The following is a 17,918-nucleotide window of genomic DNA, read 5'->3' on the forward strand; positions in this document are numbered from 1 at the left end:
GAGATTATAATGGCCAATAGCCACATGGTACACTTTATGGAACATGGCTTAGAATACGGTAGACGGGGAAATGTTGTGACTCAGAGATCTCTTACTGGCACTTAGCAATAAGCGCTCAGAACTACCTCTTCCTCATAAGTGAGTGAAAACAGAAGTGGCCAGGAGCACCTCAGGTGTAAAGGGGCCAAGAAAGAACCTAGTGTGGGGTGGGGTTTTTTTATAACTCTTGTCATAAAGGCATTTGACATAAAGATATTCATGACATCAGAGGGTTGAGAGGCTCTCATCACAATGCTCTCTGCTAGGCCTCGTCTGTGGAGATGGGTCATCCCTGCTTGCCCTAGCGCCAGCCCTGCAGAGCAGGCCACCAATAATGTGGCCTTTGCTTTGTTGCTACTGCCACAACTCACTCCCAGGCCAGGCCAAGGCAAGGTGAGTGAGTTTCCCTGTTAATGTGGAAGGAGAAAGACCACGGTCATAATTTCATGATTTCTAGAATTCTTGGGGGGAAACATATCAGGTTTGTAACAGGTTACAGTTGTCAAGTGCACTACGATTGCAGCGCAGACCAACACAGCTAGGAAAATAGGAAGGTGCCTTTTCCGGAGGGGAAGATGGCTGCCGAATGCTTGAAGCAGAGTTTTGAGCTCTAAGGCCAACTCTAAGGCAAGTTTTTGCTCTATAACCAACCCTTAGCATTTGTTTTTATCCTCTCTTCCATTTTATTTCTTAACTCCTTTTAGTGCTTCGTTTTGTTGTTTTAATTTATTGTTTTAACTCATTGTTTTATTGTTCTAACTCCCCTAAACTGTGAGGCTGCATGAAGCTGGGCTGGGCTGAGCACTTTACTAGGCAGTGCGAAACGCAAGGTCGAGCCAAAGTTTACAAGATACTAGTTATAAATTAAGGAAGAGAAACATCTTGATTATCAGAACCGTTGACGAGCGAGCCCAGGTGGCAGCTGCAGAGAGTCTCCAAAACGCTCCCTTTTCTTTCATCCTGTCCCCACCCCTGCTGGGGTGAGAGGAAATCACAATACTGGTTTGGGGGGTGATTTTCCTATATGTCCACCTCCCCTTGCAGGAGATCAAAATAAAAAAATCCTTCCAGTAGCACCTTTAAGACCAACTAAGTTAGTTCTTGGTATGAGCTTTCGTGTGCAAGCACACTTCTTCAGATACCTGTATCTGAAGAAGTGTGCTTGCACACGAAAGCTCATACCAAGAACTAACTTAGTTGGTCTTAAAGGTGCTACTGGAAGGATTTTTTTATTTTGATTATGGCAGACCAACACGGCTACCTATCTGTAACTGGAACCTTGCAGGAGAGTCTCTCTTATATACAACTCTTGAAGGAGCCCTTTTTCTCATCTGGCCATCTCCCTCCACTTCCTTTGCTACCCCCTTTCCCAGGCAGTGACCATGAGCAACTTCAGGTCCCTGTGGATCATTTTCCCTTCCATGGACTGAGACTACTAGTCCTAGAATCGCAGGCAGGAGACAGGGGCTCTGGGCATAATATCCACTGGGAAGAAGCCCTTCAAAGCCCTCTGCCTGACTGTCTGGCCACTGGGGGCTTGGTGTCTAGGGGTGTTGCAAAGAGATGCTAAGGAAAAATTCTGCCTGGAATAGGGTTTCGTTTTGTTTTCTCCTTTGGCCGGAGTCTGAAGTCACCTAATCTTGGGAAGATGCTGCGTGCCATTAATCTGATCCTGTCTTGAGTATCCTGTCTTTCAGGGCAGTAATTAAGTTGCACATCTTGGCTTGTGAAGCTATCAGCGAGGCAGCTGCACTAGCCAAGTTAGAAGTACATTTTCCTTTCACTGATCTCTTTTCTAAATCGCCTGCTTTTGTTGATGCCTTTGGCTCTCTGCGTTTTATCAATAAAAAAGGGGGGGGGCTTATTTTGGTTAAATGCTCGGTAATAACCACATGGCCAGACTTTCAGGTGACGCCATTGGTATGGAGAGGAATGCCTGCCAGGGCAGTTTGGGGAGGGTCTCGCACACCTGCCCCTAAAACAGGGCTGGGGAAACCTGTGGCACTCCAGATTAGGAATGCAGTTCCAGGTAGGGTTGGGAGAGATCCCTGTCTGAAGCCCTGACAATCAGTATTGGCAGTACTGAGCTACATGGAGCAATGGTCTGACTCAGGATAAGGCCACCTCCTATGTTCCCCTTGTACCTCTCTCAGCAGAAGTCATCCAACAGGGTGGATAAGGCCAGTGAACTGGGCCAGTGTGGAGTAAAGGTTATAAATAAATAAATACATCAAGAGAGGCGAGAGGCATCCATTACCTGCCAGTTATTCTCTTCCCAGATCCCAGTTGGGTTCTCTAGATGGGAGGGAGCTTATCCCCAGGATAATGCCAACTCCTGACAACTTGCCCTAAAATGTGAATATGACATTCTTTAATTGCACAAATAAGGAGAAACAGGGCAGTGGGTGACCAGGGTCAGGGATGAGAAAAGAATGACTGTTTGAACGTATGTATCATATGATGTGCAGTGTAATAAGAGACATGCTTACTCAGAAATAGGTCCTATTGGGTAAGTCTCCCTAGAGTGGCAATGTAATTCACAGGATTTCAGGACTAGGAAGTGGCTCCTTAAAGTTCATCTTGGGGTTTAAAGGTAATACAATTCCATTCAGCAACACTCCTTAAGCATGGCAAGAGAGAGAGAGAGAGAGAGAGAGGGAAAAAAAACTTTATTCACATTAGCCAATGGCCATAGCAACAGTAAAACATTACAGTAATGGTTAGAGTGCTGACCTGGGAGAACAAGGTTCGGATTGTGGGAATCGTGCTTCCTAAATACTATGCAAAATGTTAATGTTGTAGTATAGAATTCTGTGATGTCATATGCCTGAGGGTGGTCCCCCCCCCCCCGTTAGTTCAGTTATCGACTGTTCAGCCGCTCTGCAAATATTAGTCAGTCTCGGATGCAAAACCATGTAAATATGTTTTAGTAACATAAGTATTTCCTGCCTGTCTTGTACATTCAATCTGACAAGAACACCAAGTAAAAGTCATGCGTTATTTTTAAACTTTAAAACAAAAGTGTGTTGCATAGTGTGTATTGTTTTCACAGGAGGGGAAAAGGCATAGCTGTCAACCGTCCCTTATTTGGCGGGAAAGTCCCTTATCCCAGCGCTGTGTCCCGCTGCTGTCCCTTATTGATGATGTCCCTTAAATTTCCTGGGTTTCATAGGAAGCAGCTCCTCTCCCTCCCTCCCTGCCAGCCAGGGAGGAGGGAGGCTCCAACTGTGTTGCTTGGCTGCGTTGCTCACCCAATAAGAAGTCTAAGAATGACTGGGGGGGTGGAGCTTGCATGCCTTGTGCCGATCAAATTGGCCGCGTTGCCTGGGGACTCGCCTTTGCTCAGTGCTTCCCAGCGGAGAGGTGACGGTGGTTTTCCTTGCTGCATCCCCTTTGCCGGGTTGCTGCGCTGTGGGAACCACCGCTTGACGCTTCATTTGGCTGCTGGCTGGGCTTTCTGCCTTTGGCTTGGAGGGGCTCAGAAGTTGAACATACCTGTGTTGGAAAATCCCTTATTTTGGCTGCTGATCCCTTATTTTCGAGGCTGCTGGTCCCTTATTTTCAAATCTGTAAGTTGACAGCCACACAGATCCCGCCCATGTTCCTGAAGCTCACCTTGGGCCAGTCCTTGCCTCACACAGGATCAAATGGGGGCGGGAGAACCACCTTGAGCTCCTTGGGGGAAAATGTGGCATATAAACATAAGAAATTAATTAATGGATTGATTAATAAGGCTCCTTCGGTACTGAAATAACTGCGCTAGAACACTAATGAAAACAAAACTCCATCATGGAAGGTCAAATTCAAACGAATGCTGGGCAAAATCCAGGACAGGCCTTGCTTAATTTTTGTCAGAGGGAGGAGAGGTTTACAAGGCAATTGGTACCCCCCCCCCCGGTTTGATATGAACTCAGAGCCTGACGTGAAGCTACAGTTCTAGGGGGAAATGAAGTGGGAAAACTACCTTTCTTTTTCTTGAAAATATCTGTGGTATACCATTGATTTCCGTTCTCTAGGCCTGAAGGTTTCGGTGGGTTTTTAAAAAGTGTTTTTAATAGGCAACGTTAGGAGCAATTTGAAATGAAAGCTTTAAAAAAACCTCTCAGGGGTATTAACTATTCTCAGAGCAATCAATTCTCACCAGGAAAAGAAAGAAAGCTATACAATCTTTTCCATTTCTTTTTTTAAAAAAACTGAAGTAAATGCACAGAAATTCCTCAGAGCTACATATTCTCTGCATCATTTTGAAATTTTAAAAGGCAGCAGGAGATCAGCGTACATAAAGGGCACAATAATAATGATATTTTTCTGAAATTCTCCATAAGTCGTGACAGCTAAATAGTCAAGTAATGGCCAAAGTTTTGGCATGGGGAGAAGAAAGTGTGTTTGTGCACACCTTGGGACCTCAGAAGAGGGAATGGGAATAGGGACTGGAACAGGGGTGTCTGAACACCCACACATACCAATTGACAAAAAAGATAGTAATCAAGCATGATTCATGAAGGCCATATTCATGTCATACATTTAAAGCACTATGATACCATCTTAAACAATCATGGCTCCCCCCAAAGAATTCTGGGAGCTGTAGGCTGTTAAAGGTGGCAAGAGCTGTTAGGAGACCCCTATTCTCCTACAAGAGCAGCTATTTCTGAACTGGTTTCCCAATCTATTCCTCTTTCCAGGGAATTCTGGAAACCGTAGCTCTGTATGCTATTCTAGGCTGCATCAACAGAAGTATAGTGCCCAGATTAAGGAAGTAATAGTACCAGTCTATTCTGCTGTGGTCAGAGCTCCCCTGAAGTTCTGGGTCCAGTTTTGGGCACCAAAATTTAAGAAGAATGTTGACAAGGTGAAACATGAGCAGAGGAGGGCAACCAAGATGATCAAGGGTCTGGAAACCAATCCTCATGAGCAACGGTTGGGGGAGTTGGGTTTGTTTAGCCTGGAAAAGAGAAGACTGAGAAGGAGATATGATAGCCATCTTCAAAGATGGGTTTTCTCTTTGTTTTTATAGAGACACATTCAATCACATTAACTTCTATCTGCAATCTGAATGAGGACCCACTGAGGCAGAGACTTATCATCTCCTCAGTGAACCAGTGATGGCTGGTGCCTGTTGGGACTGGTAGGCAAGGAGGCCAACTGCAGGTGGCGCCAGAGCCAATGACAGGTGGAGCCAACCAATTCTACTTTGTCCCCATCCTCTTCCTCCCTGCTGAGGTTTACAAGGACAACAAGGAGACTAAGGTGGGGGAAGCTGACTGGTTACCAGATAGGCAGATGAGGGGCTGGATAAGGGCAGACCGAGCTTTATCGATGTTATTTATTATTTTAAATATATATACTGCCAACTCAAGTCACACCCACACCATACATTTGTCCTTCCAGAAGAAGCAGTTCTTGGCTCTTCATAACATTCTTATAGAGAAGCAGAAGAAAACTGTGTAATTCATGGGCTTGCCCCTGAACTGTGGAAGGGCCGAGACCCCATGATTTGTAGAACGCAACAGACGTAGTCTTTCTTTTTTAAAAAACCCACAGGATATAACAAGAACATTATGCATGGCATAATGTGGGCAGCGACCCCCAACAGAACTTACACAGACACTTTTATTCTTTGGAACCAGTCGAACGAAAGGGGCATAATTAAACACGCACCACACAGTTTGCCTTACACGTAGATGCTGAGCTCCCCAGGTAACTAATTAAATGGACTGTAAGATTCCTCAACGTTTCTGGAGCCTCAGAGAATGAAAGAAAAAGCCAGAGGGGCGGCTTCTGGATCTTGCTCTGCGTGCCTTGACCCCACTTTCTACTTCCTCCGCAGGTTATTGTTCCCGGAGCTTTCGGTCTTCCGATATTGCTGTCCTTTTCTTCTGCGTTCAGAGTCTGCCGTTTACACATAGGACAGAAGTGAAGGCATACTGAATATTTGAAATGGCGTCCTGTTGGCTCTACTAGGCTGTTCTCTGAACCTCCCAGAGAGGTAGAGAGGGGGGAAATGGAGAAGCACAGGACTCCCTGGTGCCCTACTTTTTGGAGGCCAGACCTCTATTGGAAGGCACCATCTGACTGAAGAGCTGCCATGTTTAAAGCTAAAGAACTATAGCAAGGGAGAGCAGGAGAGGCCTAGGAGTGCCTCATCACCTGGACCATCACCTGGACCAAGAAGGTACATCGGTCACCTGGCCACTTGTCTCACTGTGGTGAAATGGATTATATTTCTATTTCAATTCTAGTAAGTATTTCTACATTTACACTTACGCGTATTATTATTATTATTATTATTATTATTATTATTATATTGCCCTATACCCAGGGGTCTCAGGGTGGTTCACAGAATAAAATCAAAATATGAAACCACAAAATACATAATCAAAATAAAACCAATAACCCAATAAACTCCCCCCTCCCCAAAACCCCACATTTTATAAGGGCATAGGATGTAATCAGATCAACCAAAGGCCTGATTAAAAAGGAATGTTTTTGCCTGGTGCCTAAAGGTGTATAATGAAGGCGCCAGATGAACTTCCCTGGGGAGAGCATTCCACTTCAAGCAAATACCTTTCTTTGTCCTTTTTTGAGGGAAAGGGAATAATTGTCTAAGTGGGTATCAGATCTGCTTCATAGGCTGACACTTTGCACACAGTTGCTTGGCTGCCTATGGCCTCACTCTAGCCGTGGTATGGGGTCAGTGGACTAGGGGGACTAGGGCAGCCCCCTAAACGTTCCCCTGGCACATCCTTCCGGGAAGCTTCTGCCCAGCAGAAGGAGGGAGGCATGATGCTCGCAGGAACAACATCACTGCCGCTCCCAATCACTCTTGCAAGCTGGCACCTCTGGCCCTAACTGTTCTCCTACGAAAAAATTCACTGCACGTCACTGACCGTTCCACTGTTGAACAGCTCTTGCTGTCAGAAAGTTCTTCCTGGTGTTTACTCAGAATCTCCTTTCTTGTAACTTGAAGCCATTGGTTTGAGTCCTACCCTCCAGAGCAGAGTGGCTAGGGAAACACAGCCAGATGGGCGGGCTATAAATAATAAATTATTATTATTATTATTATAACAAGCTTGCTCCACCTTTTGTTAGGTAAACGATGTGTTTCCATGGGAGTCGATTGTTAAGACGATCTTCCTTAAATCTTCTGAATGGCCAATGAATTTCAGACCGATCTAGCTGTGTGTGTCAGTTAGGGCTGCCATATGCCTGGGTTTCCCCAGACACATCCAGGAATTGGGCAGCAAAATGGCATCGGGGGGTGGGGCAGGGTTTTCACTGAATCGGCAAAATGTCTGGGAAAACCAGGAAAAGCTCAACCATTTTATCTTGATTTTCACTTTGAGGAATCTGGCAACCCTAAGTAAAACAATAGATTACAGTATTTGAGTGGATCACAGATGATGATGATTATGATGATGAATAGATTTAGTCTAGATTCTGTGACCCACAAGGTGGGTATAGTTATTTGATGCACACTTAAAAACCCTGCTCTTGATTACGTTATCCATTACTTTTCTTCTCTACACATGCCCAGGTGAAGGAAGAAGGAAGTGGTAATTATGATCTCAGTATGGTGGCGCTGTGGGTTAAATCACAGAGCCTAGGACTTGCCAATCAGAAGGTCGGTGGTTCAAATGCCTGCAATGGGGTGAGCTCCCGTTGCTCTGTCCCTGCTCCTGCCAACCTAGCAGTTCAAAAGCACATCAAAGTGCAAGCAGATAAATAGGTACCGCTCCGGCGGGAAGGTAAACGGCGTTTCCGTGTGCTGCTCTGGTTCGCCAGAAGCGGCTTAGTCATGCTGGCCACATGACCCGGAAGCTGTACGCCAGCTCCCTCAGCCAATAAAGCAAGATGAGCACCGCAACCCCAGAATCGGCCACGACTGGACCTAACGGTCAGGGGTCCCTTTACCTTTACCTTATGTGCCCATCCACTAATGTCATTAGGCAGGTATGCAGATACCTCTCCTCCATTGCTGAGACTACCTACATATGTTTTCAGATGGTCACACTGCAGGGTAACACAGAATCAATCTACAAGCTTTTATTTCCAGATGAAACCAGTTTCTCAAGCAGCCAAAAAAAAACATGCAATAGATCTAGCCTCTGTGTGTGTGGACTACATAGGAAAAAGAAGTACTCAGACTCCATTGATTATAGAATAAAACTTGTGTCCACAGCCTTAGTTTTAAGCAGAGTTACTGAATTACACACCAGCCACAGATCTGGGGTCAGTAGACTTCCTGCTGCAGTTGATGTCATCTCTGAATATGATTCTTTCACTGGCTTACGGACAACTCCAGCCAATTTGAATTAGTATGCTTGCGAATGAGCTGTTCCTCATGTTTCTCATCATGAGTCAGTGCGGCCCAGGTTCTAACAGATGGCTCTGAGAGCAGTGGGATCCTTTGCAAGCCTACAGGCAATCTGAGCAGTCGTATAAAGATTTATTTAACAAGCACTTAACCACCTTGGAAATGTTTGCTAAATGAACTTCCACATGGGCAATTACATATAGGAGTGCACGAGTCATATTCCGGATGCGCTGAGATTTTAAAACGAGTTCCTACACATCCGGCCACCTCAACATTTAACATATGGAAAATAAAATAAAAAGAAGCAAGCACATTAAAAATATATTTAAAAAGTAACAGAATATCAGGCTACAGGGACAAAAGGCTGACGTTCGGCCTGCTGTTTCCAGCATATAAGCAGTTATAAAAGTGTGTGGGGATCAACTTGATATTTCAGAAGTTTGGCCAATGAGCTGGTATTGACTTTAGGAGAATGGAAGGAACATTGTCCCCTGGTTGGTAGTGGCCAAACCTGTCTACACTTGGGGCCAAATTAATGGTTTCAGTGTAACACGCAGCAACAAAAATGCTATTTTATGGCCTTGCAGAGTAAGGACATGACCTTTTCTCAAGGCTTTTGTTTAGCCAGTGGCTAAAATATGGTTCTGCAGGGGGCATTCACAGCTACCAGAGAAGTTTTCCATCTGTGGTCTATAGACCACTGGTGGTCTGAAGCTCTATTCAGGCGGTCCATGGAAAAGCTAAACATCAGGAAGAACTTTCTGACAACTGTTCAACAGTGGAATGGACTCCCTCAGGAGGCGGTGGACTCTCCTTGCTTGGAGGTTTTTAAGCAGAGGTTGGATGGTCATCTGTCATGGATGCTTTAATTGAGATTCCTGCATTGCAGAGGGTTGGACTAGATGACCCTCAGGGTCCCTTCCAACTCAACTATTGTGTTGTTTATTTTGATAGCCATCTATTGCTGAGTAACAGAATGTTTCTCTATGATTAATAATCCTGCACTTCTCTGTCTCCCTCCCTTTCTCACTTTGCTGTCTCAAAATGATATTAGAAAAATGGCATAGAGGAGCCAAAAAAGTGACAGATATGTGTGGTTGCCTGTGAACTGTTTGTCCGCACAGACCCACATCAACTGTAATTTTTGGGTCGCTCCCTTCATCATTGCATTAATCACGTACCACTATTAATGAGATCCCATGGTACCTGTTGGGTGCATGCTATTAGCTGATTAATATGCACTGGCTGGCATCTAATCCTCAAAAGTCAATTGAATATCATTTTCTTTGCCAGCTTCTTCGTGCCCAAAGCCTGGCAGAAGGCCGCTAAATTAGAGAGAGACTTAATTGATCTTCATTGAAATTCTTGGCTTAGAGGAATCTGGATGTAATGTTATGTTACTGCCGAGTTGAAAAGGCTCCTTTTCAAAACGGCTAAGGTAAAACTTGTTCATCATTCACAACAAGCAAATTTTCAGATTAAATAATTTTTTTATATAGTTTTCCAGATGCTTCCTCTACCCTTATTCATTTATTTGCTCATTTTATTTTGCATTGTAAACATGCAGTTATTCCAGTTCTCTTAAGAGCGGAGCCAGACTTCTTTCATTTTTGCAAAATAAAAATACCAATGTGGTTCCTATGAGAGTAAGAAATATGCAGTAGTGGTTCCTGCTAGTAATGCCCAGTTAGTCATGCCCATTAACTTCTGTTGGTCTACTTTGAGTAGGACTAGCATTGAACACCACCCATTCAATCCCATTTGCATTTTAAGGCAAATTTAAGAGTTTGGATTTGATATCCCGCCTTTCACTCCCCTTCAGGAGTCTCAAAGCGGCTAATATTCTCTTTTCCCTTCCTCCCCCACAACAAACACTCTGTGAGGTGAGTGAGGCTGAGAGACTTCAAAGAAGTGTGACTGGTCCAAGGTCACCCAGCAGCTGCATGTGGAGGAGCGGAGACACGAACCCGGTTCCCCAGATTACAAGACTACTGCTCTTAACCACTACACCACATTGGCTCTCAAATTTCCCTATTTTGCACTTTCTGAAACAATATGCAGAACGAAACACAGCCGTTCTTCGAAATTTGCTCTTCTCTGAATTTTGCAGCACAGTTTTGCAGCCAAATAATACATACCAAAATGCACATGCTGGGGCAAATTATGAATACAAATGAATGTTTGGCCCCATGTACCAATGGAATGCAGCTCCTAAAAGATTCCCCAGGAAGGAAGAATGCAACTGAAAAATGCATCAAAGCTCAAACAAAGATGGATGTCTATTTTAAATAAGCTTCATAGGTTATCATCTTTGGTCTTGTGGTGTGGGGGGTGTATTGATATTATCTTTGCACACTTTCCCCCTTGCTTGAGAATTGAAAATTGAAAAGCCGAATCACCAATTTCCATAGCAACTTTGGATCCTGGCTATTTGATACTTTTTTTAATTCCTTCATTATCTTTTTGTTCTTAATGAAAGGCTTAGACCTCGGAGATACATTTAGCCTGCTGCCATTGCATAAGCCTTCCTATGAGCGTGTGTAGGAAGAGGGGGCAAGCAATAGTAGGCATGGGCAGCAGACACTGGGGACAGCCTACCCAGAGCCCCTGAAAAGATCAAGCCAGTCGTTTATTTTATCCTGGTGGTGTCCTGTTATCTATTACAAAAGATGAAATGAACACTAGACATTGATCACAGTGACTAGGTGGCACTCTTCGGCGATTCTGTTTTCAGATTATGTCCAGCTCTAGTGGCGCAGCAGTAAGCACATTTAAGAAGCTAAGCAGGGTCTGCTAAGGTTTTTGATTGGATGGGGAACCACGTGTTGGGATTCCTGCATTGCAGGGGGTTGGATTAGATGACCCTCCAGGTCCCTTCAGCGCTACGATTCTAGGAGTGAAAATAAAATATGGAAATGCGTTACTGTGTATTGTTAGAATTCCTGATCTATGATTGCAGTCATGGGATTTTTGTCTATCACATGACGGTGTATGTTTTGACTCCACAGAGTGGGATGTGACAGAGATAGGATGTTTGTGTTACTGTGTTTCCTGAAGTGGGACTATTGTCCTCTTGTTCTTTTTCTCTTTGCTGTCTGATGCTAGAGAGCGAGGGAGCCATGTTGCAGTGCTCCGTGTGTGTTTATATGTAAATAAAGTAGATTAGCCAAAATGCGGAGTTGCTGAGGTCTGTCACGCGAGATGCGCAAACTCAGTGGATCCTTAAGTGTGCCAGTGTCAGTTGGAATCAGTCGCTGTGATGTTCGGGCAGAAGAAAGCTTTTGAAGCTCCCGGACAATCGACCAGGAGGAAGAGAACATGCCATTTGGGCATGTGTCTCTGACATGGTCCTACTCGAGTGTAGGCTGAACTCCTAACATATTAAGGGAAGTTGCTTTGCAAAAATGTGCATATTGGAATTTGGACCCAAATGCTGATGGATTTTCACAAGGACTTTTTCCCCCTTCTTCTTCTTTTTAAAGATAAATTCGGGAAAATGATGTGGAAATGTAGAGAACTGAACTGAAGACTGGAAGGATGAGAACCTGGGAAAAGCAAAACTGACCGTTTCCCCGTCCCTATTGTAGCAGCAGCACCAGTAATAGTAAGGCAGCAACCGGGCATTAACTTATCAGATGGCACCCCACACCTCCCCTCTTCCTTCACCCTCCATTGTTCCCAACCAGCAGTAGACAGGGCATCATGTAGGACAGAAACGTAGATGCTACTATATGAGCCGGTTAACTAACAGGGATGGGGGAAGAGTTTACACCGACACCTCCAGCTTCTTAGGACTGCTTAAAGATTTCCATAACTTGAGAATTTCACTGTGAATCAGTGTTAACTTTAAAATGGAAGGGAAAATGTCAAAAAGAAAAAGAAAGCCACTCAAGTGACTCCTGCCAATCTGGGAATTTTGCCATATATATATATATATATATATATATATATATATATATATAATCTTGACAGATTTTACACCTCCTATTACCCACTTTCAGTTTAAGCAGCTTTGGTGGTTGCGTGGGTTCTGGACAAAACCCTCCCCACCTCAGAAGATAATCAAGTATCAGTTGTTCGCAAAGGGCCAGCAGGAAAGATTTCCAATAAGGGAGATTTTGTTAAGCTGAAACGTCGTTTTCCTCTTCCGTGATTTCACTGTATCTCAATCCCATCAATCTTTTCATTTGATTGTACCCTAGGGCAGTTTCATATGGGCTTATATAGGACTTGTTTTCTCCACTGTGATATTCCCCAGCCCTGTTCAGGAACAGACTCATGAGCAAGACCAAAACATGAACAGCACCACTCTGTCGCACATACTGGGCAGTCGTGTCTCCCAACCTCCTTCATAAGGGAAAATGTTTTGGGGAGAGGGCAAGGGGGGGGGGAGGGCGACAAGGCGTTGTTCTGATTTCCTTTATAAAAAAGTAGATATTTTCTTCTTTTTGCAGAAAGGAACATCAAACAGATATCAGTTAATGTTTTGTACTGCTGCCTCAAACAATGAGCAATATGAAGAATTTCCCTGGTTTCCTATAGTTTTGTGTGGGATGTGTGTGTGTGTGTGGTTTTGTCTCTCAGCATGGATTAGCATTCTGATTTTTACTCTCTTGGCGTGGTCCTACGAGTTCTCTCTCATCCATTTTTTAGATGCATATGTCAGCCCAATTTGTTCATAAATGTGATACACACACACACACACACAGAACATTTAGACGGTTCAGATTAAATTAAGCCTATTGTAATGAATTTAGCTTGATGTTCACTAATCATATGTATAGCCAAAACAACAGGCCCATTCTTGCCTGCGCTATTTATAGTTCCCACCCACTGCGTGACAGATTAAAGACAAGCGGTAATCTAATACTACTTATCTGAGCAAACAACAACAAAAACAGAAGCGGCAAGTTTGTTTGGTTATTGTTTTTTAAAAAATATATAAAAAGGATAGTTTGATGCCAGGATGTATATTGCATGCATATACGTGATAGGAGACCTGAATGGGGTTGAAGCCAGAAAGATTTAGGATTGTATCCAACTAACAGTGTAATCCTAAACACGTCTGCTCAGAGGTTAGTCCTACTGAATTATTTGGGGCTTACTCTCAGTAATAATAATAATAATAATAATAAATTTTATTTATATCCCGCCCTCCCCAGCCAAAGCCAGGCTCAGGGCGGCTAACAACAAACAAATAATCAAACAATCAAATAATCCAACATTCTAAAACATTTCATTATAAAAATTAATTAAAATCAATTTAATGGCAACTGTTAAGCAAACTTCTGTGCAGGTTGCCAGAGGAGGGAGTCAGGCTGGGCCCTGACCAAAGGCCTGGTGGAACAACTCTGTCTTGCAGGCCTTGCGGAAAGATGTCAGGTCCCGCAGGGCCCTAGTCTCTTGTGACAGAGCGTTCCACCAGATTGGAGCCGCAGCCGAGAAAGCCCTGGCTCTAGTTGAGGCCAGCCTAACCTCTCTGAGGCCTGGGACCTTCAGGATGTTTTTATTTGCAGACCGTAGGTTCCTCTTTGGGGCATACCAGGAGAGGCGGTCCCGTAGGTACGAGGGTCCTAGGCCGTATAGGGCTTTAAAGGTTAAAACCAGCACCTTAAACCTGATCCTGTACTCCACCGGGAGCCAGTGCAGCTGGTATAGTACCGGATGAATGTGATCTCGCAGCGAAGACCCCATAAGGAGTCTCGCCGCGGCATTCTGCACCCGCTGGAGTTTCTGGGTCAGTCTCAAGGGCAGCCCCATGTAGAGCGAGTTACAATAATCCAGTCTGGAGGTGACCGTCGCGTGGATCACAGTGGCTAGGTCAGGGCGAGAGAGATAAGGGGCCAACTGCTTAGCTTGGCGGAGATGAAAAAATGCCGCCTTTGTTATAGCTGTAATCTGCGCCTCCATAGAGAGGGAGGTATCGAAGATTACACCCAAACTCTTAACGGACGGTGCTGGCACTAATTGCACCCCCGCAAGAGATGGGAGTTGCCCCCCCAATCCCATATCGTCCCGTCCCAGCCAGAGGACCTCTGTCTTCGAAGGATTTAACTTCAACCGGCTTCCACGTAACCATCCAGCCACAGCTTCCAAACATCTAGTAGTGGTAGTAGTAAATTTATTACTTATACCCCACCCATCTGGCTGGGTTTCCTCAGCCACTCTGGGCAGCTCCCAACAGAATACAGTTGTACCTCGGCTTACATACGCTTCAGGTTACTTAAGCTTCAGGTTACAGACTCTGCTAAACCAGAAATAGTACCTCAGGTTAAGAACTTTGCTTCAGGATGAGAACAGAAATCGTGCTCCGGTGGCGCGGCGGCAGCGGGAGGCCCCATTAGCTAAAGTGGTGCTTCAGGTTAAGAACAGTTTCAGGTTAAGAACGGACCTCCGGAACGAATGAAGTACTTAACCCGAGGTACCACTGTATTAAAACCATGATAAAACACCATACATTAAAAACTTCCCTAAACAGGGCTGCCTTCCGATGTCTTCTAAAGGTCAGATAGTTGTTTATTTCTTTGACATCTGATGGGAGGTGTTCCACAGGGCGGGTGCCACTACTAAGAAGGCCCTCTGCCTGGTTCCCTGTAACTTTGCTTCTCACAGGGAGGGAACCACCAGAAGGCCCTTGGCGCTGGACCTCAGTGTCCTGGCTGAACACTGGAGGTGGAGACGCTCCTTCAGGTATACTGGGCCGAGGCCGTTTAGTTAAGGGGGGTTATGAGTTGTAGCCTTTGCCCAACTTGGAGCAGACCTGTTGACCACCTGCAGAGTGTGTTCCCATGGTTCCCGAACCAGGCGCATGCACCAACACCAGGCGCCAGAGCGCTTGCGGAGGGCAGAATGAGAAGGTTGCCTAGCTGTTGCAAAGCCTTGAGTGGCTTTCTGTGGAGTCTTTACATGGTGGGGTGTGAAGGGTGAACAGAGCTCTATGCTCCAGGTTGGGCACCATCCAGGCTGGATAGCTCAGTGGTTAGAGCATGAGACTCTTAATCTCAGGCTGTGGGTTCAAACCCCACATTGGGTGGAAGATTCTTATATTGCAGGATGAGCCTTGTGGCTCTTTCCAACTCTACAATTCTATGCTTCTATGAATAGCAACATCCAGCCATAGATATACCACACTGGCTTTTTTGGTAATTGTTAATTAGGTTTGCAAGTGCAAAAGGCTAATGCTCCTGCCATAGCTGCATATAATGATTTTCGCTTGGCCTTATTTTCAGCCTATTGCCAAGCTCAGTAGCTCTGCGGAACGAACAGAAACATTATGCATTCCTCTCCATGTCAGCCATCATCTGGGCAAGCGTCAGCCTTGAAAAATGCCTATGCTAAAGAGTTTGCTTACTTGCAGCTTGGGTCTTCGCTTAGTTGTGCCTGAAATTAAATGCACAGAAATCTGCAGGCAGACAAAAAAACCAACAGCAACAAGAAAAGAAATACAATATCGGGTGGCACACAACCTCAAATTATTCAGATTTGTTACTTGATAAATAAGGTGTCAGTCTAAACTGAAGGGAAAATGTATTGAATTTTTTTCTTCATTTCGTTATGTTATAAAGCCATGTCCATATGCCATTTATCAGTTGTCTGATAGCTTTGGGCCACGGCATACTTTTCCCCAGAACAGTATGTCTCGGCAGTTTGTTTTTCTGTTGGGTGTTTTTATTATTAATAATAATCACCAAAGTCTGTGCGCAGCAGTCTGAGATGCCTTCTTGCCCCCTGCCCAGCCCCTGCCCAGCCCCCCGCACTTGGGAAACTCCAGTCCCATCAATTGAGGGAGAGTCAAAAAGGCTGGGCTGGATTTCAGGACTTTAGGAAAGTGTTCTCAAACTCCTCACAGCTGAGATTCGATTGATGGCTCTGTGGTCAGAGTGCAGCTATTGAGAAACAGAAGGGGGGGAGGAAGGAGCATGCTCAATGGGGACCTCCAAGGTTTGCGAACTGTTAACGGAGAAATCCGAGGGCTCCCTTGAACAAAAAGCAAGGACATCAACCAGGAATATTGGAGCAAAATAGCAGCCAGTAGGCTTGGTCTTTTTTGAAACTGTCACGACAGGACTCCCACTCACAGCAAGACGAAACAAGATGGAAGCCCTGAACAAAAGAAGACCCCAACTTTTATTAGCTCCTAATCCCCATGCTACACCCCTAAGACTACATCATTGATACATCACAAAAAGGAGGGGTTTAGGGAGGGGTTGAAGTGGTAACCTGAGTGTCCTGACACCTCTTTTCCCCCTGAAGCATACATTCCAGAGGACAAAGAGGAGTTCACAGCTTCTTGCCCCCAGAGGGGAGGGTTGGCCACTGTCCTTTGTTTTAGTCCATACTCAATCTACTTTCCCCCCCTAAAAAATTGTTCCGAGGTACTCTTATTTTCCTACTCATACTGAAATACTGCCCCACAACAAGGCCAAACTTAGATTCACAAAATGTTTAGGGGTATGCGTACCCCTGTGTACCCCTAGAAAAAAAAGCACTGAGTCTTTCTAAACCACCAACTCATTCATATAAATTGATGGGTAGGTTAAGGTTTCCATATTTCAAACAGTGAGAGTCTGGAAAGAAAAGTTGCTGAGCTTCCCCCCCCCCCAAAAAAAAGTTGTTGTTATTTTAAGGGGGGAAATCAGGAAAATCTGCACTGTCAACATGGACTGCCATACGTCCGGATTTCCCACAGACTACTGATATAGGTATTAAAACATCACAGATGGAACTGTGACCTAAACCACTGAGCCTCTTGGCCAGTTAGAATCTGTGTGAAGGGGTGAGTTCCCATTGCTCTGTCCCAGCTCCTGCTAACCTAGCAGTTCAAAAGCACCTCAGTGCAAGTAGATAAATAGGTACTGCTGTGGTGGAAAGGTAAATGGCATTTCCATGCACTCTGGCACTTGTCACGGTGTCTCCTGTTGCGCCAGAAGCAGTTTAGTCATGCTGGCCACATGACCCAAAAGCTGCCTCTGGACAAATGCTGGCTCCCTCAGCCTGAAAAGCGAGATGAGTGCCACACCCCATAGTCGCCTTTAACTGGACGTAACTGTCCAGCAGTCAAAAACATCATAAAATCATAAAGTTCTAAAATGCAGAACAAATGACCAGCGTCAAATCAAATTAATGTTCTAAAAATCACTGGAGATGAATGGACTCTGTACCCATGGCCCAAATTTCATCCAGGACTACTTGGGGCAAGAATCACCTGTAAACATCAGTAGATGTTGACTCTGGCAATTCCCAGAAGTCTCAGCTCCGAAGTGCACTGGTTGTAGGAATCACTACAGTTGCATCTATCTACCAGGGCATGTAAGTACATCTGGTTTGCCATATGCTCCAAGTTATAACTGATAACAGCTCTGCAAAGTACTAAACTCCAGAAAGCTCTATGAAAGGGAGGCCCCGGTTAGACAATAAAATGAAATCCAAATGAACTTGATTAAACAAGAAAATACGCTAACTCAGACAAGTCAATTAGGAATGCAGTGGAGACCAAATTGGGACCACCAAGTGAAACAGCTGCTACTAAAACAAAGATGTCTATATTCTGATTTCCTTTCACTTT

The 17,918-nt window shown here is 44.7% G+C and overlaps 1 long non-coding RNA gene across 2 annotated transcripts; it reads left to right on the top strand.

Moving 5' to 3' along the window:
- The first annotated feature begins 312 nt into the window (after nucleotides 1-312).
- Nucleotides 313-16,166, top strand: LOC308473299. Of its 2 annotated transcripts, none has more exons than XR_013984016.1 (4): nucleotides 313-432; nucleotides 5,867-6,277; nucleotides 11,836-11,957; nucleotides 15,583-16,166. It is a non-coding gene; the product is annotated as an uncharacterized lncRNA (long non-coding RNA). The 2 variants fall into 2 exon arrangements; XR_013984017.1 differs by lacking the exon at nucleotides 15,583-16,166 and adding an exon at nucleotides 12,808-12,876.
- Nucleotides 16,167-17,918: the final 1,752 nt, after the last annotated feature.

This window comes from Podarcis pityusensis, assembly GCF_964106645.2.
Source record: "Podarcis pityusensis genome assembly, chromosome: 3".
NCBI lineage: Eukaryota > Metazoa > Chordata > Lepidosauria > Squamata > Lacertidae > Podarcis > Podarcis pityusensis.